This window comes from Lissotriton vulgaris, chromosome 12, assembly GCF_964263255.1.
Source record: "Lissotriton vulgaris chromosome 12, aLisVul1.2, whole genome shotgun sequence".
Taxonomy (NCBI): Eukaryota; Metazoa; Chordata; class Amphibia; order Caudata; family Salamandridae; genus Lissotriton; species Lissotriton vulgaris.
Genome location: NC_141700.1, coordinates 786455934 through 786480551, shown reverse-complemented (window position 1 = coordinate 786480551; position 24618 = coordinate 786455934). Strand labels below are relative to the sequence as shown.

General features: G+C 45.2%; 1 protein-coding gene across 1 annotated transcript in view; it reads right to left on the bottom strand.

Moving 5' to 3' along the window:
• Positions 1-24618, bottom strand: part of LOC147678719 (cornifelin homolog) — a 69445-nt gene that overhangs the window by 30749 nt on the left and 14078 nt on the right. Inside the window, exon 2 of the mRNA XM_086946630.1 lies at positions 16225-16289. The gene's annotated coding sequence lies outside the window, so the exon portion shown is untranslated. The remainder of the gene's footprint in view (positions 1-16224; positions 16290-24618) is intronic.

Here is a 24618-nt window from a genome sequence, read left to right as displayed (position 1 = left end):
CAGGACTCAAGTCGTGTACTGCCCTGTGAGCAATACAGAGTGATTTAAAGTGAACCCTTTCCTTAATAGGCAGCCAGTGAAGGTCTCTCAAAGCCAGCGTTGCCGAGGCCCCGCGTTGCCTATTTAACGCCATTGTTGCCGCCATAGACTGGACTCTCTGCAGCCCCTGAAAGATGTATTGCGGTGCACCCAAATACAGGGAGTTGCAGTAGTCCAGTCTTCTCAGCACTATGTTCCTCACTGCAAGGGAGCGCTAGTCTTTAGGGAGTAGGGGAAGGATCTGTCATAGCACAAGTTAACAGTTTTATTGGCCTGTGACTCCATTTGGAGGTTACCGTCCACCAAAACTCTCAGGTTGCGCACCGTTTTCACTGGAACCAGAGGCTCCTCCTCAGGAGTGAGCCTGAAATCCAGAGGTAGATGTTGGGACATTCTGGCCGTGGGGCAGTATACCACCTCCGTTCCCCCCCGTTGAATTGTAAAGAGTTTCTCCCATCCAGCAGTCTGACGCATGCACTCCAGGAACGTATCCATGGATGCTGCTTGCTTCCCCTCCAGGGAAAACACCAGTTGAGTGTCGTCAGCGTAGTTGACCAGGTCAATGCGAAAAGATTTAATAATGAGGAACAGGGTCTGTAAGTAGATATTAAAAAGAATGGGACTGATCGCAGAGCCCTGCGGCACTCCATGATGTACTGGAGACTTACTGGAGGTGAAAGGTGTCATAGTCACCATCTGTTGTCTTCTTGATAGGTAGGACTGTAGCCATTGTAGGGCCCGTCCTGACACCCCATCCTCTCCAGTCTTTCCACCAGTACTGTGCGGCTCACCGTATCGAATGCGGCTGACATGTCTAGTAATATTAGGATGGTATCATTCCCATTGTCAGCAATGATTCGTAAGTTGTCTAATACGGTAGCCAAAGCGGTCTCGGTACCGTGATCTGGACGAAACCTAAATTGGTCCCTATCCAACAAAATGATTATCTTCCAGATAGCATGAAAGACTTTTGCTGACTGCTTTTTCCAAGATTTTAATTGTATATGGCAGAAGGGAAATGGGTCTAAAATTTGCTGGTGTCTTAGGGTCTAGCAAGGGTTTTTTTAACAGAGGTGTCACTACTGCCTGCTCCCACGCCTCTGGGACTATTCCTACTTCCAGGGATTGGCTGTAGATCTCTCGCAGCCAAGGAAAGATTTTGCCGCTTCATCAGGCCTCTGGATAAAATTGTCCTGGTCACTAGTATTATTAGGATGAAGATCTCCGACAGTTTTAGCAATTTTGTCTTCAAAATGAGCAGCAATCTCCTCGCAGAGTTCTTGCGAAGCAGCTACCTTGTTGCTCATACAAGTTGGACTGGAGAGGTCCTTAAAGATTTTAAAAAGAGCTTTGGTGCTGTTAGGAGCTTGTAGGATAGAGTTCACATAAAAGTCTGATTTGGACTTAGCAATAGCCTCCTTATATTTAGCCTGAACTAATTTCAGGTCTTTCTTATCTGGGTCTGAATAAGTCTTCCTCCATTTTCTCTCGGTTCTCTTGCATGACAAACGCAGTAATTTCAGTTCCTCATTATACAATGGGGCTGAGGCTTTCTTCCTATTTTTTAGGCTTTTTACTGGGATGATCGGGTCCAGAGTGCTGGCTATGTGATTGCAGAATGTTTGATAATTCTCCTCTACAGAAATAGAGGGGGTAAAAAGGTTTAAATTCGTGAAGATCTGGGAAGTTTTATTTTTTCCTAATTTGGCCCACTCTCTTCCTCTTCTGTATGTCACGGGACAGTCATCATTATCCACCGAACTGAGAGCCTTGATGTTAAAGTGGACTAGGTAGTGATCAGTCCAACTTTGTGGCAATATATCTATCACCTCTGTCTCGGTCTGTGTGGCAAACAATAGATCTAGCATGTGCCCCCCTTGATGAGTGGGTTGCCGAACCAATTGGTGTAAATGAAGGTTCGAGCAGGTGTTCCTCAAATCTCTCAGATGGCTGCCCAGACTTCTGTTATCCCATAAATTAAAGTCTCCCATTATAACCATTCTAGAATGGGTTAGGGTCAGATTAGTAATAATGTCCAAAAGTACTCAGAAGTGGGCATTTTGCCCTGGGGGTCTATGACAGATCATTCCCGTAAGTAGCCTACCTTTGGCCTCCTGCAATGAAAAACCCAGAATTTCAATTCCTTTTACATCGTCTATCTCTAGCAGTGCAAAATTCCATTTCTCCTTAAAGATCAACCCAACCCCTCCTCCCCTCCCCACAGGCCTTGGTTTATGAAAGACTTTGTACCCCTTAGGGCAGGCAAATCCCATTTCTGCAGAGGAGTCAGGACTGTTCCAAGTCTCAGTTAAGAAAAGGACATCCATATCCATATCTTCTATCATGCAAAATACCTCCAAATTATGTTTTACTAAGGATCTGCTATTGATCATCCTACAGTTCAAGAGCTTTTTATCACGGCCAACTGCAGATGGACGGTGATAGTGTCCCCTACCTTCCCTCTTTCCTATTTTGAGCAACTGTTCCCTTGACTATGTTATCCGACCTTGTTCTTTATTGAAACATGCAGCATGGCTGGCGCTGAGCGCGTCCGAGGCGCGGACGGGCACAGACGGGCTTAGAGGCACGCCATCGGCACTCACGGTGCACGCTTGCATTGCCCGTCCTAAATAGGCAGGTGAATGCAGTCAGCCAGCCGCTAGAGCGCGATCATAAATGGCGCTCACTAGGGGACAGCTGACCTCTGATCCCCACACCCAAGATGGCGCTGGTTACGGATCGGGAGCATCGAGGGGGCTTGAATTCCGCTAAGCAGCGGATGGATTGAAGGTTTTTTTAAGTGCAAGTAAGTGGGCTTTTAAAATGATTCAAAGTAACACAAATTCAAGAATAAAAACTAATTTTTAAGTTTAAAAGAAAATTTGCTGATTTTTTATAGGTATTTTTTATATACCCCAGCTTCCCCAGGATCAAGTGGTCAGCGTGAAGTCTGATAATGAAAGTCTAGTATAGCACGAACAAGACCCTTGCGGGTATCAGAGCACCTTACAGGGCAAATATTGGATGACAAATACATATAAAACACAGAATTATGGGAGTACAGTACTAATAATTATTAAAAAATAGCATATATCTACAGGAATGTAGAAGTCACAGTTCAAGTGAATTTAGGCATGAGTATCGATTTCATTTCTTTTTTTAAAAAGGCTGCTGACGGGATTAGTCTTGTTTCTGGGGGTAAAGCGTTCCAGATCCTGGGAGCCATTCCTGAGAAGGTACGATTATATGTTTTCTTCTTGGAAAAACACTGTGGTTTAAGTAGCAGATTATCCAAACTCCTGGTAGAGCTGTTACCACCCGATAGTACTAGTTTCTCCGCAAGGTACCTCAGGGTTTTTTGATGCAATGCCTTATGAGTCATACAGGCGATTTTTAGGTGGATTCTGGCCTCAAAAGGTAACTAATTGAGGGCCTGCAGGTCAGGTGAAATGTTGCAGTTTCTTTTTTTGCCTGTGACTAGTCTAGCAGCTGTGTTGGCTGCGGCTCTTAGCGGAGAAGTCGTTGATTTAGGAAGGCCGCAGACAGCGACACTTCCATAATCAATTCTGGGAATTATTAGAGTTTGTACTGCCTGTTTAAAGTCATTTGCGGGATTGAAGGGTTTCAGTTTTCTCAGGGTATTCATCTGAAAATGTGCTCCTTTAATTGCAGCGTTGATATGCTTCTGCATATTTAGTTTATTGTTCAGTGTTATTCCTAGGGATTTCGCGGAATCGATGATGAGAGATTGACCGTCAAGTGCAGTTAGGTGTTTCATCCAATCGCGGGATGATGGTTGTTTGGTTGGGGGGAGCAATTAGGAGGAATTCTGTCTTTAGTGTGTATAGTTTTAAGTGGTTCCTAGCTAGCCAGGTTTGTGTCTTTTGGAGCATAGAGTTAAGGGGCTTGATGTCTTCGAGAGAGTGGACCCTAATGTAGAGCTGTGTGTCGTCGGTGTACATGTGGTAATTGATATTTGCGGAGTTGAGAAGCTCAGTGAGTGGTTCCATGAATAGATTGAAGAAAGTTGGGGAGAGGGAAGATCCCTGGGGTACTCCCAGGGTGATTGGGGTGGAAGTCGATAAGGATTGGTTAACCTTGAATCTTTGTGTTCTATTTTGGAGGAAGGAGGTGAACCAGTTTAATACCGGACCAGATAGTCCCATTCTTTTGCTTCAAGAGATCCAGTAGGTTGTTGTGTTTGACTGTATCAAAGGCTGAGGATAAGTCCAGTAAGATTAGTAAACAGGCTTTATTTTGATCCAGTATTTGTAATGCATCATCTATTAAGTGGGTCATGGCTGATTCTGTACTGTGCCCAGCACGAAAGCCTGATTGGAATTGTTCAAGAAGGTTGAAATTGTCTATGTGGTTGATGAGCTGCATGTGCACACTTTTTTCAAGCAGTTTGGCCAGGGTTGAGGTGTTAGATATTGGGCGATAGTTGTTCAATTCTGAAAGGTCTGCTGTTACTTTCTTTAGGATGGGGGAAACCTGACCGGCTTTGAGGATGTCTGGGATGGTTCCTTGCAGAAGAGAGGTATTTATAATCTTAGTCCATAGAGGCACTAGCAATGGAATGAGGGTCCTTAAGAGGGAAGCTGGGAGAGGGTCAGTGAAATGATTGGAGGGATTCAAAGTAGTGAGCGTGTTTAGGATAGCTTCTTTGCTATAGTAGTTGAAAGTGGTCCAGGAGGCGTTGTTCTTGAGGTCGAGCTTTGTAGAGCAGTTCAACGGTGTCCCAGATGTGGAGAGCGAGGAGATTGAGTGTGGGTCAGTCAGGGATAATAGGTCGTTCAGAAGATCAGTGTGAAAAATTAGTACAAGCTTGGTGAACATTATCTGCGCCATCTTGCCCCCTTTTCGAGCCCATTCGTGCACGTAAGCGGCAGCCATTTTGAGCACCATGGCCTCCCTGCCCCTCGCTGATAGCCAGCGCGTCTCTCTCTCTCTCTTAACCTCGCAAGCATCCCCCCGCACACTGACAACCCCCGCTCTCTCATGCCCTGGGTCATAAACCCCACTTCAGCGCAGCTTCACCACGGAATCCCATCCTGTTCCCAGCACGACACCTCCCCTCATTCCTTTCATGGCCTCAGATCCTTTTGATACAAACCCCCTTTTCCTGTATCCCCGTTTGTCTTCCTTGTTCCCAGGCCGCCACCTGGCCTTGCGGATACTGTTTATTACCCCGTACAGTAGGAAGCTTCCCCTCCCCATCAAAAGACCCTCGAGCCGATCAAAGCCCCCACCCTATGAGATCCGATAAACCCCATGCATTCCGTGAATCGGCGGAATGCCCTGCTGTGCGACAACCATCACCTGTTGTGACCGGGGTGGGGAATCCAACTGTAAATGTATGTGGGAACGGGCCTGAAGGGGAGATTCCGAGGATGTTCTTTCAAATACTAAAGTGTTGCGAGAATGTGTTATGTGCAATAAAGGTCATAAAACCCTAGTATAAGAGGCCAGGCCTCAGAGATGTGGTTAGAGCACCTCGTGACGATACTTGCTGTCTGAATTGATGTGTTCTCCTCCGGAGAGAATAAAATCCTCGTTTCCTGCCTTCCCGTCTCCAGCGCCTGCTTCTTCATTGGTTAACATTGGTGGGTCATAGAGGCGATACCGCCGGGCAACATAAAAAGGGTCTTTGGTTACTGGTTGTCTTTGGAACCCTTTTTTACAATTGGCGTCCCAAACGTGGGGCCCATCAGCGACTCGTGGATCCAGTGGGAGAGGTCCTGACGACAGAGTGAACGACTGCAACGATCGGAAGGTACCCTGTCCGATAGACCCTCGTCTGACAGCCGATCATCCGAACTTCACTGGTTCCGAACAGACCTCTCTCGAGTGATCTGCGGTCCTGACTGGGAACCATCAGGAGTGCCACGAGAAGTACGGAGAGAAGAGGACGATCGGGCGCTGGATTCGGAAGACAAGAAACTGTCCATGCGGTCCGGGTAAGGTCGTGTAAACACGACGAATTGCGAAAGTGATAGATAATTGAAAGTGATTGATAATTGTTGAGAAAATACTAGTATTACTTTTTGTTAATTTATTGGAGATTCACTGTCTACAAACGGAGAAACAACAGGCTCTCCCTTTATAAACAGCGAAGGATAGGTACGCACCCGTCGGACCTATTTTTCTCCCCTACTGAACAATTGCCCCCCCCCCCCCATTGATTAACTGTTATAGATTGTTTTCTGGAGATTCTCTGTCTGAAAACAGGGAAGATTAGGTCCCCTCTTTACAGATAGTGAAAGGGTAGGTGACGCGAACCTTAGCGAGCTTACTTATTCTCCCCATTGACCATATTGATTTTTTATTTTTGACCTAACATTGATTGCTCAGAATTGGTTCATGAGGTATTCACTACGTGCAAACAACGTAGAATAGAAATATTCTGTCTAGTCTTTGCACACAGTGATAAGATAGGTAGTGCTGACTATTATCCCATTGTGATCCGTCATGCCTGTCTTCTCCCCACTGGTTAGTAGCCTGTTTAACCCGGACCGCTTATTAGAGATGAACCATCCGGCTCCGCTGGAAGGCACCCCTAATAAGGACATGTTCATGAAGCATGGATTGATCGCTATAGCCTATAGTGAGCTGTGGCATAAATATACGAAAAAGGATCGAGAAAGTCAGTGGCCACTGAGAGGATCCTTTGATCTTGACAAAATAGAGACGGTAGAAATAGCCCTTCGTAGGAATGAAACAACACCTATTATGCTCGATAGTCTCGGTATGTGGCGCAAAGAAGCCACCCGACGAAGGGAAGACGACGAATTTAGGAAAGGTGAAGGGCCAGCGATGGCGCAGTCCCGAGGAGTAGATATGAAAGGAGAACGGTGTAAAGGGGTGTGCCGACAAATCAACCCCGGAACACAACGACCCGAAGGTAATCCCCCGACACTACGCACAGGACGAATAGATTTAAAACAGAACCAATGTGCTTTCTGTAAACGTCTCGGGCACTGGAAAGCCCAATGCCCGACTTTGCAGAGCATAGGTAAGAACGGAGGGTCGACAGAAAGGACAGACCGACAGAAAGGGAAAAGGCGCGAAATAAAAACCAATCAGACTAGTGCGGACAGGACAGATAGAACCACACCGTTTGATTATGCTCGATGGCACAGATTTCGTCAGACCAATTTTAACGACATGTTAGAGTTTTGGGACTGATTGCTCTCTGTTGCTCCCCCACTCTGAAAACCAAACACAATTGCAGATCAGTGTAAACAACCCCCATTAGAGAAAGGACTCAAGGAAACCAAGCGTCTATTATATAACTTAGGATTTAATTACGGTAAAGAAAAACACACAACCAACAGTAAATAGAATAACTAGTAGAACTCTCTAAAAAAGCAAACTTGACTAATAGGAAAAATACAAAACATGTTATGCTCACTCCGGAAGTCCTCGAAATGTAACAGTTCGATGGTCCCGCCCATCCGAAACACATAGCACGTGTGGGGCGGGGCCTGCCAGCAACCATGGGCCAAAAAGGAGATTGCTGGCGAGAAGGTCCTGGAGGCTCCACCAAGCAGGCAATGAAATGGTCTTCCCATACTGCCCTTCCAGGGATGGCGTCCCCCGGGCCGCGAGTAGGGAGGGGGCGGCTGCAAATGACCCCCTCCCTCGTATCTCCTGGTCCGGCCATCACGAATTCCTCCAGCGAACGGATGCAGGATGGGCAGGGAGGAAGAGGCGACGCGGACGAGCCTCTTCCACCTCCACAGATAGGAGGCTTCCCTGCCCTGGTCCGGCGCCGATGTCCTCCAGCCGGGCGACGGCCTGGTATATTTCCGCAGAACAGGACATGCAATGCCCGTCTGGTATACTTCCATAGCACAGGACACACAATGTCCGACGGGCATATTACGGAGCACCGGATGTACAGTGGTCCCCCAAGAGTCGGAATCAGGGGTGTAGGGTGGTCATCATGTGCGCCCCTGATTCCAAGGGGCGGCGTAGGATGCGCCGGGAGAGGAAGGCGGCACGGACGAGCCTCTCTCACCTCCCCAGACGAAAGCTCCACTGCTGCACCCTGGCGCCCCGAACCAAAATGTCCTGCTCCAGCAGCATGATGCTCTGTCCTTCGCCATCACAAGAAATTTCTTCCACTCCCGATGGATACGACAAAGGTGGCTGCCACAGGGTCTCAAAATGGCGTCTGGGCCCTCGAAAGGCGGATCTAGGCCGCTGGAGTAACTTTGTCCGAAATTGCAACTCGGGCACTTGCCCACCTGGGCGCAAGCCCCCACCATCGACAAACATCCCCTCGACTTTGAAGATTCTACCAAAGTCCCAAGAGCCCTCAGCCCCTTCAGGCTTCCGGAGGAGAACAGCTGCATTGATCACTAATGAAATAACCACGGCACAGCAACAAGATGGCGGTGCTCTCGTGTCTGCATCAGCTTCCGTCTGAACCACCCAGGAACATTATGGGCTAACGAACTCGAGTAAGTTCCGGCTGAGCATCAACGTGACCCGGTAAGAAAGACTCTACCCCCTCCCTCTCTTGATTGACGGTCCACACCACCAGCCCCTCTGTTAGCACAGTTTTCTTTTGAACTGCCGAAAGGGACCCTGGTCCAACCGCCAATCGTCGAGGATATTTTTCCTCTGGTGCTACTTCCGGACTAAGCCGGCCTCGCCCAAAATGGCGCCGGTATCAATGGAAACTAACGGACGCCTCGTGGTGTTCCTTAACTAATGAAACTTGATGTACTAAGATATATATACGAACCATTGTGCACTCGAGGGGAAAGGGAGGAGGGTTCACTTGGCGAACGTTTGAGAGGGGTTCCGTAAAAATGTTGATTTCAATGAACGATTTATTTTTGATATTTATTGTGACTGGTACATAACGTCGCCTATGATGCACACCCACGGTTTACATCTAGGAAATACGATTCCTATGAGCTTGACTGTGTTTCCATTTATGAACTAAATTGCCCCTGGTTCCCTCGTCACGCAATGAAATATTTTTAGTTACTTGCAAATAATAAATTAGGCCTTTTTTTTACATGTTCTTGTGTTATAAAATAACCCCCTACTGTATGTACCTCCATCGACGACATATCAGGCCAAATTATGATTGTGCTCTCACATTTTACGTACTGAATGATTATACAAATAAAAGTCTTAAAAACTATGAATAGGCATCGCATACTTTTGTAAATGTGGGTATCGGCGGGAGGGTTTTTCTGCGCGCAACCGTTCTGCTCTTTTTTTAAGGTTATCCGAGAAATGATTGTCCGGCCCCGGATTGATGATCGGATCCCAGGTATGATACGTTGCCTCCAAAATATGCGACTAAGCTCAGGGACTGACATATGAAGAAGGACCTCGACGTCTGAGAATGGGTAAAGTAAAGCGGCGTGATTGATGAAATGTTATAAAGATATGGTGGTCGAAGGTACTGAGGTACCGGGTTGAATGAAGAACTGATATGCCTTAGGACCTCACAGCTTTGGGAATGATTTAAGGATCCCGATGGCCAGATACATCTACAAAACCGGGTACCTCACGCTAGGCACCTCTGATTCCTTTTTTAGCGTCCCCCTACACACGATCCTTCATGCCATCCTCGAACCCCCCATGAACCACCTATCACATTGCCCGCCCCCCCCCTTGACTGCAGAGACAAAGACCCTAAGGATTATATCCCGAAGAGATGAGTACGAGTATGCAGTAAGTAAAGGACTTTTCGTGCCCGTACATTTGATGTGTTCGAACGTTGTTCCCCCACCTCCCCCTTTTTCCCTCCTTTTTCCCTCTGCAGATTACATTGGGGTCCCGATTAGGGTACCGTAAGGAATCTGGAGCCACGTCACGCCCGATGCATGAAAACGGACTACCGCTACAAGACGACACAAAAAGGACGCCCTACCCAATGCACGACCTTTTTATACCAGATCTAATGCTCTTCTGTCCCAAAACTGCATGCTCTCTACATCCTAACATAGACCTGAAACGTCTAACGTTGGGTAACGCACTGAATAGCCCAAACAATACACAGTCATTCTCCATGTCCCATGTGTACTGTTTGGCCTATTGTCTCTCTCTCTCTCTCTCTCTCTCTCTCTCTCTCTTTTTCTCTCTCTCTCTCTCTCTCTCTCTCTCACTCTTTCACCCCTCCACACTTTCCCTCTTCCTAGCGACTGGCACCTAATTGACGAACCTGGTGCACCTCCTGATTGGCCCCAAATACCATAAGTATTTGCACAAATTTGTCCTAAATAAATTGAATCGGTACCACGTTACTACCTCTCCTTTTCTGCTAAATATGGATGAAATTTAAATTGGCCAATAGGAAAGGGACAGGTAAGACGACTGAGGTTCCCTAAATTTGACCCGCAGCCAGGGAACCATTTGTCAGTGGCTTCTATGATAAAATATGTCTGTGGTAATGCGACCATCCCCATTCCAAATTGCCTCCACACCCCGAACAGTAAGAAATGATCGAGACACCTCCGTCATCCCAAAATGCCCCCAGTTTGGTGTCAGCTGCCCTGAACGAGAGCCTGAAAAACGCCCCCTGCTCTAATTTCACTGTGTCCCTAATTGTTTTCCATAAGATCCCTCCTTCCCCGAGGATAAGTTCAATAATTACCGCAAACCACCCCCGAGTTTTTGTAGTAACCAGGTTGCGAGGATTTATATAGAAAGTTAGAAAGATGTGTGCAAAGTTGAAAATTAGATCGAAAATCGAAAGAACTTGTTGCAGTAAGCCTTGTTGTAAATAAGATGTTTTTATGTAATGCAGACTTGTTTAGCCTATGTTCACCCCTCAGAAGGATGCACATCAGACTGTGGTGAATAGCACGTTGCACTTTTTGTAAAATACAAGGCCCTGAAGGCCAGCCTAGCCTTGCAAGACTCGTACTAGGGAAATGGGTCTCTACCGGAAGAACCGACATCTACTATAATAGACGTATGCAATAAATGAGTACCAGACCTCGTACCTATTACAAATGAACGTAATAACCATCAAAGCGCCAAAGAATTAGCCAGCAAAAGGAAGTTGTAAGGAATCCAGCAAACCCATCATCAATTGTTTATACGTTGACCGCAAGAATCTCCAATGTAGCGAGTGCTTACCCCAGTTGCTTGGTGTTGGGAGAGAAATAGATTTATGTAATTACCTTCTTCTGCAATATCTCTAAAGACTGTCTTTTCAAAACTCATTTAAGGGTATCACTGTCGGAGGAGAAAGAGACCGGATGTGGGAGCACGCGGCCTGACTGCGGATTGTGGAACATCAGCGACGGAGGCCGAGGCGAGACCACAGCAGTAAGGAGACGCAGGACGGGGCACTGTTTCAGACAAAGCTAAGGAAAGGGCTGACCTGAAGCCCCTGCTCTATGATCAACGTGTGCCAAAAAGTCCCCGCTCTCTGAACATGGTTACGGACCCGCCTGTCGCAAACTCTCCGTCCCCCTTGATCTGTTCCCGACCTGGCCTTGCTCCATCCCCCCCTCCTCCGACCTACCATAAGGACCGTTCACACCCGCACCTTTCCACCGGAACTCCCAAGTTCCTCCAGATCCTACTGAGCTACCCAGAGAAGAGTACTCCCTGCGTCAGAAGGGAGGGAGCTCCGACTAAGTAGACCACGAACTATGTTAATCTTAGAACGGTGACCTAGAACTCCACCAAGGGTCGCCTCTAAAGAATAGATGAACGAAGTATGCGGTTCTACCCGCTGCTGAACGCCTTGAAGATGATGGAAGCGACTGGAAATGCTCACCACACAGATTCAAGAAACAAACAGATCTCACAATTCAGGAACAATCGCATTTTTTATTGCAAATCTATGCTCTGCGTTACAAAAGAAAGTGCACCTGCTCCAAAACCGTAGCGCATTTCTCCTATGGGGTCTGGCGAAACAAAACAAAATGTACCCCTGCCCGCAGACCTCCAAAGACTCAATCCACATGAACATTTCTGCTGATAGGTAATCCAGGTGCTCAACAGTGCCAACAGAAGACGGCCTAGACACTGAGAACTCTGATTTTTATTTTTATTATATCTCATTTCTCTCCCAATCATCATTGGACTGACTATGCTCCCGCCGAGTACAAAAAAAAAGAAAAAAAAAGGACTTACTTATATGATAACTTACCAGCTCCTATTTCGAATGACTATAAGTACCTATGATCTGTACCCAACGCCCTCACTACGTAATTCTAGTCTGATATTGCATTACGATGATTTTTCCTACAACCAACTTAACAATGAACCCGTTTACTAGATGATGAGATTTTTCAATGTGATGTTTATAATATGATGTATATGCACAGTTCCTTTGCCTAAGTCCCCTCTCCCTTACTTATGACCGCTGCAATAGGTATAGATAGGAAATAGGCCAGCAAGATGTCTTGGAAATGTTAAAGGGAGGACTGTGAAAAATTAGTACAAGCTTGGTGAACATTATCTGCGCCATCTTGCCCCCTTTTCGAGCCCATTCGTGCGCGTAAGCGGCAGCCATTTTGAGCACCATGGCCTCCCTGCCCCTCGCTGATAGCCAGCGCGTCTCTCTCTCTCTCTTAACCTCGCAAGCATCCCCCCGCACACTGACAACCCCCGCTCTCTCATGCCCTGGGTCATAAACCCCACTTCAGCGCAGCTTCACCACGGAATCCCATCCTGTTCCCAGCACGACACCTCCCCTCATTCCTTTCATGGCCTCAGATCCTTTTGATACAAACCCCCTTTTCCTGTATCCCCGTTTGTCTTCCTTGTTCCCAGGCCGCCACCTGGCCTTGCGGATACTGTTTATTACCCCGTACAGTAGGAAGCTTCCCCTCCCCATCAAAAGACCCTCGAGCCGATCAAAGCCCCCACCCTATGAGATCCGATAAACCCCATGCATTCCGTGAATCGGCGGAATGCCCTGCTGTGCGACAACCATCACCTGTTGTGACCGGGGTGGGGAATCCAACTGTAAATGTATGTGGGAACGGGCCTGAAGGGGAGATTCCGAGGATGTTCTTTCAAATACTAAAGTGTTGCGAGAATGTGTTATGTGCAATAAAGGTCATAAAACCCTAGTATAAGAGGCCAGGCCTCAGAGATGTGGTTAGAGCACCTCGTGACAATACTTGCTGTCTGAATTGATGTGTTCTCCTCCGGAGAGAATAAAATCCTCGTTTCCTGCCTTCCCGTCTCCAGCGCCTGCTTCTTCATTGGTTAACATTGGTGGGTCATAGAGGCGATACCGCCGGGCAACATAAAAAGGGTCTTTGGTTACTGGTTGTCTTTGGAACCCTTTTTTACATCAGTCTTTAAGTTTTCAATTTTTGTTGTAAAAAGGAGGCAAGATCTTAGCAATTGGGGAGAATATCTGGATTGGATTGGGGGGAGTGTGAGACATTCTTAGATTGAGCTTTGAATATTTCAAACAGTTTTTTGAGGCGGTTTTTTGCTTGGTCTAATTGTTTGCATATGAAATCAGCTTTTGCGCATCTAATCGTTCTGCAGTAGGCATTTCTGGTGCTTCTTAGTATTTTAAGGTGGGTAGCGGATGGGGCAGCTCTCAATTGCCTTTCAATAGATCTCAGTGTTCTTCTGTCCTCATTTAGTCTACCATCATACCAGGGATTTGAGATTTTGGTGGTGACTCTTTTTAGTTGCATGGGAGCTAAGGTGTCAAGTAAGTTCTGTACATCCTTGGATCCATCAGTGGGGTGTGAGGTTGTGACTGGCAGATGCGAGATCGGCAGGATTGATGTTTTCTAGGTTCCTCTTCCCGATATTTGTCCTCGATGGTTGTACAGAGAGCAGTTTAACCACTTCCTTGATATGGAAAGTGATTATGCAATGATCGGACCAATCGCAATGGAGAATCAATTCCAGTTGGATTGAGTCTGCTTTAGAAATTACTGGATCAAGTACTGACACTTTTTCGTGTGTAGGGCTATTACAGATTTGAGACAGGTTAAGGTCGGACAGGAATGTTTTGAGGCTATTGACCTCTGGGTCATCAGGGCCGTTCCAGTGGAGGTTGAAATCCCCCAGGAAGATCTGTGTATTCTGTTGTCCTGCGTTTGTGGCTAGGATATCCATCATGTGTTCGATGAAGGCAAGGTTGTTACCTGGAGGATTGTAGAAAGAGTGTAGTGAGCATATTGTCTTATTATTGTTGGTGATGTGTAGGCAAAGATATTCACAGGAGGAGTACACTGTGGTGTAGGAGGGGTTTACAGAGAGGTTGTTCCTATGGATGCAAGCAATGCCACCACCAAGCCTATCTGGTCTGTCCAGTCTGGTGATGTGATAGTTTGGCATAACTAGTATGTCAAAGATGGGTGTGGATGACTCGGTTAGCCAAGTTTCCTTTAAGATTATAAGGTCGGGTTCATTGGTTATAATGAGGTCCGCTATATCGGTGGCATGAGGTGCTGCCGATCTACAATTTAGAAGGATACATTTTATCTGGGTCTTGGTTGGGGTGGTGTTCTGGTCTTGGGAGACGGAAACTCTTTTGAGGTTGTTTTCGACAATACCTCTGGGGGTGTGTCTTGTAGCTCTGGGTGCAATGGAATGGATGGGTTGGAATGAGGACAGTATCTGGGTATTTTCCGTACACGTAGGTCTAGATGGTAGGGAAGGGGGTTCGTAGGAATGAAGTAGGGAAGTAAGGTCATTCAGTGATAGGGTTTATTTGTCCCTTACTGGACGGGTTGAAGCATTGGGGTAAGGTACTGTATTCCATCTGGGGAGTAATTTATAGGGGGGGCTAGTACATGACCGCTGAATGGGTTTCACTTGTGGTTTGGGTTGTTGCCGGATCAGGACATGAAGAGATTGGATGTCCTCTTTAATTTGTTGTAAGGATAGTAGTATCTCATCTAATCTGGGGTCATATGCAGACGTTATCAAATTAGTAACTTGGCCTGTGGTTAATTGAGGAAGGGTTGTGACTTGTGTGATGTCTCGGGGAGTAGAGAGTGCTAGTTTGAGGGGTGGTGGTATTTAAGTGTGGTAGTCCGTGGAGACAACGGGTGGATGGGGGACGAGAAGGGGTATTTATGTGCGCTTTAGGGTTGGTTGATTCATTATGTTGCATCGATATAGAGCGGTAGTCACTGGGAGGGGGGAGTAGAGAGGGGACATGAGGAGGTATTGGTGTGGGTTGTGTAAGGGGGGACGGTGAGAATCATTGTATGTGGAGGGGGAGAATGTGGGCCTGCTGACTTATTGGGTGTAGTTGTGTAAGGGGAGATTGGAGTGATATCAGAAATTATATTAATGGGGAAGTGGGGAGATATGAGCTGTCTGAAATGGAGCTGAGGACTTGGTTATGGGGATGAGGAGTGGGGTCGGTGGTGAGGGAAAGGAGCTGAGGACTTGGTTATGGAGATGAGAAGTGGGGTCAGGGGGTGAGGGAGCTGAGGACTTGATTATGGGGATGAAGAGTGGGGTCGGGGTGAGGGGTTCTTTAAAATGTCCTCACTCACTAATAGTGGCATTCTTCATCATAGGGATGCTACAACATCCCAGCGCAGACCAATGCCTGGGATGGAGCAAAGGGCTTGGGGAAGACAGTACAAACAAATATCTCGGGATCCACGCAGGAAAACAAAAAGACAGTGAATTAAGAAGAAGATAAAATGAACTCAGGGATGGCCTAAACTATATTTATTCATGGACTTACAGGTAGGATTACAAGGTTTCAAACAGGGATGAACCAGAGGGTAATTAGTGCCTCTTCATTTCTCCTTACTGCTCATATTGTCGACGTGTTTCGGCCATTAACTATCACCCTCACGGGTCATTCGGCTATACTTAGAACTAGCAATCCCATTGACTTTATTACCCTTATAAAGTAAGTGAAGCTATGAGGATATATTCATCCAAGTTATAATGACCGTGTCACTTTCTATGTATACGCACACAGATTTCTTGTAATGACAAACAACATAAATAAGTACAACACAATGCGTTTTTCCATAAAAACCATTGGTATTGTTCTCCACGGAACGATGCCTGCATACTGATCACTCTCCCTGAGGGTTCGAAATCTCCTTAGGAGGCATCCACACAATGCACATATGGTCTCTCTCACAGCTCAAATGTATCCATCTTCCTGGGCAAACCACCACTAGTAAGCAACACCCCTAGGTAAAGTGTAGTTAAATAGAGGGTGAGGACACATTATGTATCACTTACCAAGTATCACCGCGCAAATCTCTGAAACTGGAGTGCAAGCAGGAGCGTCTCCCTGTAGTCACGATCTGTAGCATGGGACAAAAAACACACATTAACATACCCACGCACTCAAAGCCCAAAGTGCACTTTGGGTACTTATACAAAAGCCACAGATAAGCCCCTTGCTCTGAACTCTCCTCCGTTTTCACACACAGAGTCTAGCCTGACCACAAAATCTCGAACAGATCACCACCATTGCATACACATAGCACTCACGTCTTCAAGGTACGGACACCACTTAATAGTGCCTCTCGTTGCCCCATGTAGGTGCAGACTCCTTCCAACCATCTTTTCAAATATGTACGGCTAACTCAGGTGAACTGCAACCCACTTCTATTTGTGCGCTAGTCCAGTCACATGATTGGATCATAATGCTAACTCTTTTGTCAATATTATTACAGATACCCCCACCATGTTATGAGAGGGCCACGGTCAAACACATAGGAAAACCAACACACATCGATGCTCTATTGCATACTCATGTCCTCCCCTGAAATGACATACCGCTGATCTCTGCGGTACGCCCAGCATCTCTGCTGCTAGGTAGCGTTCCCCGTGCACGTGACCAGTGCATCTGGGGGCAGTATGTCACGGGCAGACATTAGGGCACTGCTCCTCAAGGAAAAAAAAGCACAAAAAGTCCCCCTGCTTCCCTACCACACAGAATTTTGAAGATTGTGGGATTGTCTCTCCATGATTATACAATATAGATGTTTATCACTGCACGATTCCTTCCAGTCAATTTATAGTTTTGAAATCAGCCAAAGGGTGAGGAAGGGCAAAAAAAAAAAATCATGAATAAATAAATCATGGACTTAACCAAAAGCCCTGTATTGTAAGATCATCCTTATTACTAGATCATATCAGTGTGTGACTAATGCAGTCTTGTTTTAGTCTAACATTATATGTTCAGATGTAGATATAGAGTAGCTATGCCCGCTGAATCTTGATACTAGTACTACACCCTGTCAAACAGCATTAAGCCCTTAGAGGCTAGTGAGCTGATGGCATTGGATGTCATTGTTAAGAACAACCTCGTGGCTTATAGGTCCAATAAATCCATCTCTGCATCTTATGTCCCTGGTGTTATGGGGGATTTTGAGTTATTTCTAGTACAGTCCAATGTATGTCTTCAATAGTATGGATCTTTTCAGCAAAGTGTGCTGTAAGTTTGGTCATGGTTTTCTTTCACCTGACATTGCTTTTATGTTCCAATATTCTAATCTCCTTTTTTCGGGTCATCATCCCTTTATAAATAAGGTTACATGGGAAACCTAGATGATATTATCCGCATTGCAGTTTGTATTTTTGGTTTGAATCCAAGGATAGCTTAAACCAACAATCACTGATTTGGAGTTCTTCGATAATGTGCAAACGCCACATGATCCACATGCCATGTGGCCTACCACTGACGGAAGATCACACATCCTGGGTTCATGACTGGGACCGTGTTATTGTGGTCCAGTGTGCACCAAATCAAAGTCAAATCAAATAAACTTTGTTCGGCTTCATATGCTAAAACCATAAAAGCACAAGGTAGAATATAATACATACAATCCAGATAGGAACATACCCGATTTAAGCGTAGTATATGCAATATAAAAATATATACAATTTAAAATATATAGTTACAGAATCTCCACAAACACACTTAAAATGCCTGCTAAACAACACTAAATGGTGCAGTAAGACCTTGTGTTTAATCAAGTTGTTAGTTAAATGGCTAGTGGAGCAAGGTAAAGTGCATGGTGCCAGGAATAATGACAAGGCTCAGGCGAGTTAATCACAACTCACACCAAGCCTAATCGTGGATTTTTAAAAGTTAAGCACATAAAAAACAGTGTTGCCCATCAACATTTGAAGAAATATATAAGCGGGCAGTACTTGTCTAAAATTGGCCTTTTTCAAAATAGGAATTAAAAAGGATTTGCACCAGCATGTCTCTGATGCTTGCACTCTTTTTGAAAGAGAACATGGGCGTTGTCAATTTTAAACCGTTGAATTTGGGAATCCGACAATTCATTGTGACTATCAGTTTTACCTGATTGGATGCTGTGCTAAATGTCGTGACACAACTTGTCCTGTCAATGTCAAAGGGGTGCAGAAAGAAAGAAGAGGAGTGCAGAAAGAGGCAAGAGAACTGCTGAGGATAGCAACAGAGCTGTAGAAAGAAGCAAGAGAAGTGCAAAAAGAGGCAAGTGAGGTGCAGAAAGAAGCAAGAGCAGTGCAGAAAGAACCAACAGTGATGCAAAAAGAGGCAAGAGGGGTCAAGAAAAAAGTAGGAGATGTGCACAAAGAGGTAAGATAGGTGCAGAAAGAGGCAGGAGGGGTGTATAAAGAAGGAAGAGAAGTGCAGAAAGAAGCAACAGAGGTAATGAAAGAGGCACGAAGGGTGTCGAAAGAGCACAAGAGTGCAGAATAACCGACAGAGGTACAGAAAGAGGCAAGAGAGGTACAGAAACAGGCAGGAAATGTGCAGAAAGAGGTAACAGGGATGCAGCAGGAGGCAAGGGAGGTGCAGAAAGAGAAAGGAGGGGTGAAGAAAGAGGCAAGAGGGGTGCAGGAAAAAGTCAGAACAGTGCAGAATGAACCAACAGAGGTGCAAAAAGAGGCAAGAGAGATACAGAAAGAGGCAGGGGTGAGGAAAGAAGGAAGAGAAGTACAGAAACAGGCAAGAGAATTGCTGGAAGAAGCATCAGAGCTGTCGAAAGAAGCACGAGAAGTGCAGAAAGAGGCAAGTGAGGTGCAGAAAGAAGCAAGAGCAGTGCAGAAAGATGCCAACAGAAGTGCAAAAAGAAGCAAGAGGGGTGCAGAAAAAGGTAGGAGAGGTGGACAAAGAGGCAAGAGAAGTACAGAAAGAGGCTAGATGGGTGCAGAAAGAATGAAGAGAAGTGCAGAAAGAAGCAACAGAGGTGCTGCAAGAGGCACGAAGGGTGTAGAAAGAGCAAGAGAAGTGCAGAAAGAACCAGCAGAGGTACAGAATGAGGCAAGAGAGGTACAGAAACAGGCAGGAAAGGTGCAGAAAGAGGCAGGAACAGTGCAGAAAGAGGGTAAAGGGATGTAGAAAGAGGCAATTGAGGTGCTGAAAGCGAAAAAGGGGGTGCAGAAAAAGGCAAGAGGGGTTCAGAAAGCAGCAAGTGAGGTGTAGAAAGAGGCAACAGATGTGCAGAAAGATGCAAGAGAGGTGCAGAAACTAGCAAAAGAAGTACAGAAAGAGGTAAGAGAATTGCTGAAAGAAGCAACAGAGGTGTGGAAAGAAGCAAGAGAAGTGCAGAAAGAGGCAAGTGAGGCAATGAAAGAGGAAAGAGGGGTGCAGAAAATGGCAAGAGAACAGCATAAAGAGGCAAGATGGATGCAAAAAAGGGGAAAAGGGTGCAACAGAAGTGCAGAAAGAGGTAAAAGGTATTAAGAAAGAGGCAAGAGGGGTGCAGAAAGAAGCAAGAGAGGTGCAGAAAGAAACAAACAAATGGCAGAAACAAGCAACAGATGTGCAGAAAGAGGCAAGAGGAGTGCAGAGGAGAGAAGAGGGATGCAAAAAGAGGCACAAAGAGTGCAGAAAGAGGCACAAGGGGTGCAGAAAGAAGTAGGAAAAGTGCAAAAAGAAGGAAGAGATGTGCAGAAAGAAACAAAAGAAGTGAAGAATCGGGCAGAAACAGGCGAGAGAGGTGCAGAAAGAGGAATGAGGGGTAGAGAAAGAAGCAAGAGATGTGCAGAAAGAAGCAACAGAGATGCAAAAAGGAGGAACGGGGTGGAGAAAGTGGCAAGAGGGGTGAAGAAAGAGGGAAGAGAGGTAGAAAAAGAAGCAAGAGGGTACAGAAAGAAGCAAGAGAGCTATATAAAGAAACAAAAGAAGGGCGGAAGGAAGGAACAGAGGTGCAGAAAGAGGCAAGAGAGGTGCAGAAAGAGGGATGAGGGGTAGAGAAAGAGGCAAGAGAAGTGCAGAAAGAAGCAACAGAGATGCAAAAAGGGGGAAAACAGGTGGAGAAAGTGTCAAGAGGGGTACAGAAAGAAGCAAGAGATGTGCAGAAATAAATAAAAGAAGAGCACAAAGAAGGAACAGAGGTGGAGAAAGAGGCAAGAGAGGTGCAGAAAGAGGGAAGAAGGGTGCAGAAAAATGCAAGAGTGGTGTAGAAAGATGCAAAGCGGTGCAGAAAGAAGCAAGGGTGGTGCAGAAAGAAGCACCAGAGGTGCAGAAAGAAGCAACAGATGTACAGGAGGAGGCAACAGGGGTGAAGGAAGAGGGAAGGAAGATAGAGAAAGAGGCAAGGGGTACAGAAAGATGCAAGAGAGCTGTAGAAAGAAACAAAAAAAGGGCAGAAAGAAGGAACAGAGGTGCAGAAAGAGGGACCAGGTTCTGTAAATTTACCACTGGTGACAAGAAGGTGCTCTAACCAGCACTCAAAAATATGCATCCTCAAGGCACAATAAAATAATGGTGGATAATAACCTCAGATGGCTGCTTTAAGGATGGACCAAGGGCTCCCCTGAAATTCCAGGTTTAATCTCCCGTTCTGTTGTATTAGCAGTGCCCTCACAAAGGCTCTTTTGTTAGTGATTTGTACCACCGATCATTGTTAGCCCTTGCCTGTGCCTCTTCTGAGTATAGGAGCCTCTGATGGGGTCCATCTAAAACAGATTTGGGATCTGCGCACACAACTTATGTCCATGAAACTTGTGGTTTTTGACCAGACATTAGAGTCCTATTCAATTTCGGATGTATGACGTTACAACGCATACTTTTACATGCATACCATTACAACGCGGTATTTACAACGCATACCGTTACAACGCATAGCGCTTAGAGGTGCTGGATAGTGGTAAGTATAATTTTATATTCCAACTCCAGTCCCCGTGGACACTAGGGAAGGTGTTGGATATAAAATTATACTTATTCCCTATCCTAGAGCGCCCCCCATCGCAATGCGTTGTAATGGTATGCGTGGTAAAACCTTCGTTGTAAACATTGTATACCTTCAATTTCATTTGTCCTGAATATAGTTTCATGACTTTGATGCACTAGGAGAGCAAACGTCAAGTTTTCCCCCACATTATTCTTTCCGATTTAGATTTGAGAAACAACATGTACTCTAGGCATAGAGTCTTTCGGAATAGGTTGACTGGTTGATCTCAATAATGCAAGGTCTATTTTTGGAAACACTCATGGAAACTGACAAGGAGAAAAGTAGGTCAGGTCAAGGAGCATAATTAAACCCGCTGTTTAAAGAATGTACATGTTGCTTTTCTTTCTTCTGCTTTGGTATTTTTGCTGTACATCTGCAAGCAGAAATAGATAATGATGGCCGCATGTTCATGTTTTACAATGCTTCGGTAATTATAGAAAAGTAAAACTATTTCTGCATGCTTTTACACATTCCAAGCTACCACACAGTTTTTATTTAAAAACTGATTTGTATCATACTGATTAATATCTATCTGCAACAAATATCTAACAGCTTGTTTGATGTGTTTTAACTTTACACTAGAGATTCTATTTTTATTCTTCATGTTTCCAAACATGCTCTCACTCATGTAACAGAGTTACACACCAAGGAATTAAGGGGCGGATTACGAGTTTGGCGCAGTAGTTGCACCGGCTCCCCTCATGCACAGCGGTGCTAAACCCGCAAGGACCGCCCACCGTATTGCAAGATGAACTCATGTACAGCTGATGGTCCTTCACCTTTCTCATGGTGGTGCTTGAAAAACAGGCACCACAATGGAACCGGTAAAAAAGTTCCAGCACGGCATGGACGGTGACATTTCTCTTCCACTGCCAGCCTTTTAACAGTCGGGCTCCTGCCATGAATTGGCTGGCGATTGAGGAACTTGTAGTATGCTAAGAAGGACTGTGCCAGTCGGGGTAAGCATCTTACATTGTGGCACAGCTTCAATAGGGAATGAGTGTTCGATGACAAAACCAGTGGTCCTCTGCTACAACGACTTTGAAAGTCGTAATGAGGCACATGGTGGACCGCCACCGTGAGTCCGGCGGTCTTCCGACCGTCCGACTCGAAATCAGGCCCTAAGTGGTTTGTGGGAAAGGTAATGGTGTGTCCATGTATTACAACCATTGAGCTATCCACCGACATACGTGATAAGGATACTGCAAGTCACTGAGGAGCTCCATAACTTTACAAAGCCTTAATTGTTACCCTTTTTTGTATGAACATGGAACTCCTCAGAGACTTGCAATATCCTTATAATGTATAGCAGGGGATACTTTGCCCCATATATGATGCTAACAACAGTGGGGACAGCAGACAACCCTACTGTCTATTCCAGTGAATATGAATTGCACCTGCTTGCAACCTCTTTGTGATCTAGTAGGAGGTTGTGTTGGAATATGAGGAGTGCACTATCCTGGCGAACAATGTAAGACCCTTCATGAGTGGCCGAGTGTTGTCGGTAGGATTTCCCAGTTCCTCAGGTTAAAGATATCTGCTTGGTTTTTACAGTTCAGCAAACTATATATTTACACTTTCTGATGGAGTTTGTGGTTTGCAGTCATGTGTGACTTCTGCCCGTGGAGTATGTAGATACATGTTATCACTCATCCTAGAAAATGTATCCATTCTGAATTGGGATTAATTTCATCGAAATTCAAATTCTAGTCCATTGCTAATATGCGAGGAAGTGCTGTTTAGTACCATGCTAGAATGTGTAATGGCCATTGCTGTTATGCAGCCATAGGAGTTAATGTTCATATTTTGAATGGATTTTGGGTGTTTCAAAAAATGGTGGGGCGGATAGGATACAATGTAATATGTAGTACTATATAACCTCTTGGGGCAAATCACCACACGGGCTATTTATGCAATATGGCTACTGATGGTGATCAGTGAGTTAGACCTAAAATAAGGAAGGTTCCACTCTGAAAAGAGAGAGCACAGGCCTGATCATGTTATAGATAAAGTCAAATGTACTTAGCTTACAATACAGGATTATTTTTCTGCAAGCACAACAAAATGGTTTAGGAGTGAAACAAATTAAACAAGCATTGGAAATGTATTGGTTTCGCCTATGTAAATGAATAAAGAGCTGTTTTCATCAATCATCATCAGTGAGAAGAGCTCCCTGACAGATAACACAGGAGTGGAGAGGATGTGGTACTGTGGCCAGAGCTGCTGACTTGAGAGCTGAGAATCCTGGTTCTAGTCTAGGTGGGGCCCATCTACATCTTGTGATTCTATGCAAATCACTTAGGGCCATATGTATCAAGCCGTTTTTGAATCGCAAAGGCCGAAATTCGCAGAATTTCGGCCTTTGCGACTCGCAAACGGCCGTTTTGCACGTTTTGGAATGTATGAAACATTCCCAAAATAAGGAATTGCAAACTTGTGCAATTCCTTATTTTTCCATAGCATTTAGGGAATCACAAATTTGCGATTCCTTAAATGCTATGTATGTAGCAATTTTAGCTTGCGAATTTTGTTTAAGAATTCGCAAATTACCACCAACTTTCAGTTCATGGTAACTTGCGAATTCTTCCAGAAATGCACAAATTGGCATTTTTAAAGGTGGCATATGATGCACACACATGCCCATAGGGCATGTATGTGCGCCATATGCACACACATGTTCTTTTCAGGGGTGCAGCAGGGTGTCTTTGAGACACCCAGCACCCTTGCAATAATTCTTAAATTGCGATTAGCAAATTGTGAATTCGCAATTTGAGAATTATTTTGCATTCATTCCTATGGGCCTCCTGGCCCAGAGGAATGCATTGGAAATTATTCCTTAATTGCGAATTCGCAAAATGCGAATTCGCAAATAAGGAAGCTTAAGGAATCGCAAATAAAAAGCGATTTTGTTCATACATACCATTTTGCATTTCCTAAATAGCGATTCCTTAAAATTCGCTATTTAGGAAATGCAAAATAGTTTGATGATACATATGGCCCTTAATCTCTCTGGGCGATAAATTGTTATGTAAATATGCTGCACGAGTAAAAGGCAAAACTTTATGCAAATATAGTTCCACCAAAGTGAATGTTAACAGTATTTCAGCAGCGGAAAACTGATAAGAGAAGCAAACAAGGAACAAACATTGGTAAATACAGGAAAATATGCTCCAGCCAATAGAAATGGAAGGAAAGTAAGTGGCACGCACAGGAACCAATGAGAGACCAGGAAAGAGAGGAGGTGGGATGTAAGTTACTTTTAAGTGTATATTAAAAACAATAGCTTTCTCAAGCATGGCACCAGTCCTGTGCAGGCGAAACCAAAAATGTAAAAGAACGTTAAGAAAGGGAAAAGTAAAAGAACGCCAAGTACTGACTTTAAATGTATGGCTTTGTAATTACCAAGGTACACATATATTTCTACTTTGGATTGCTTCACATGCATGGGTATTGT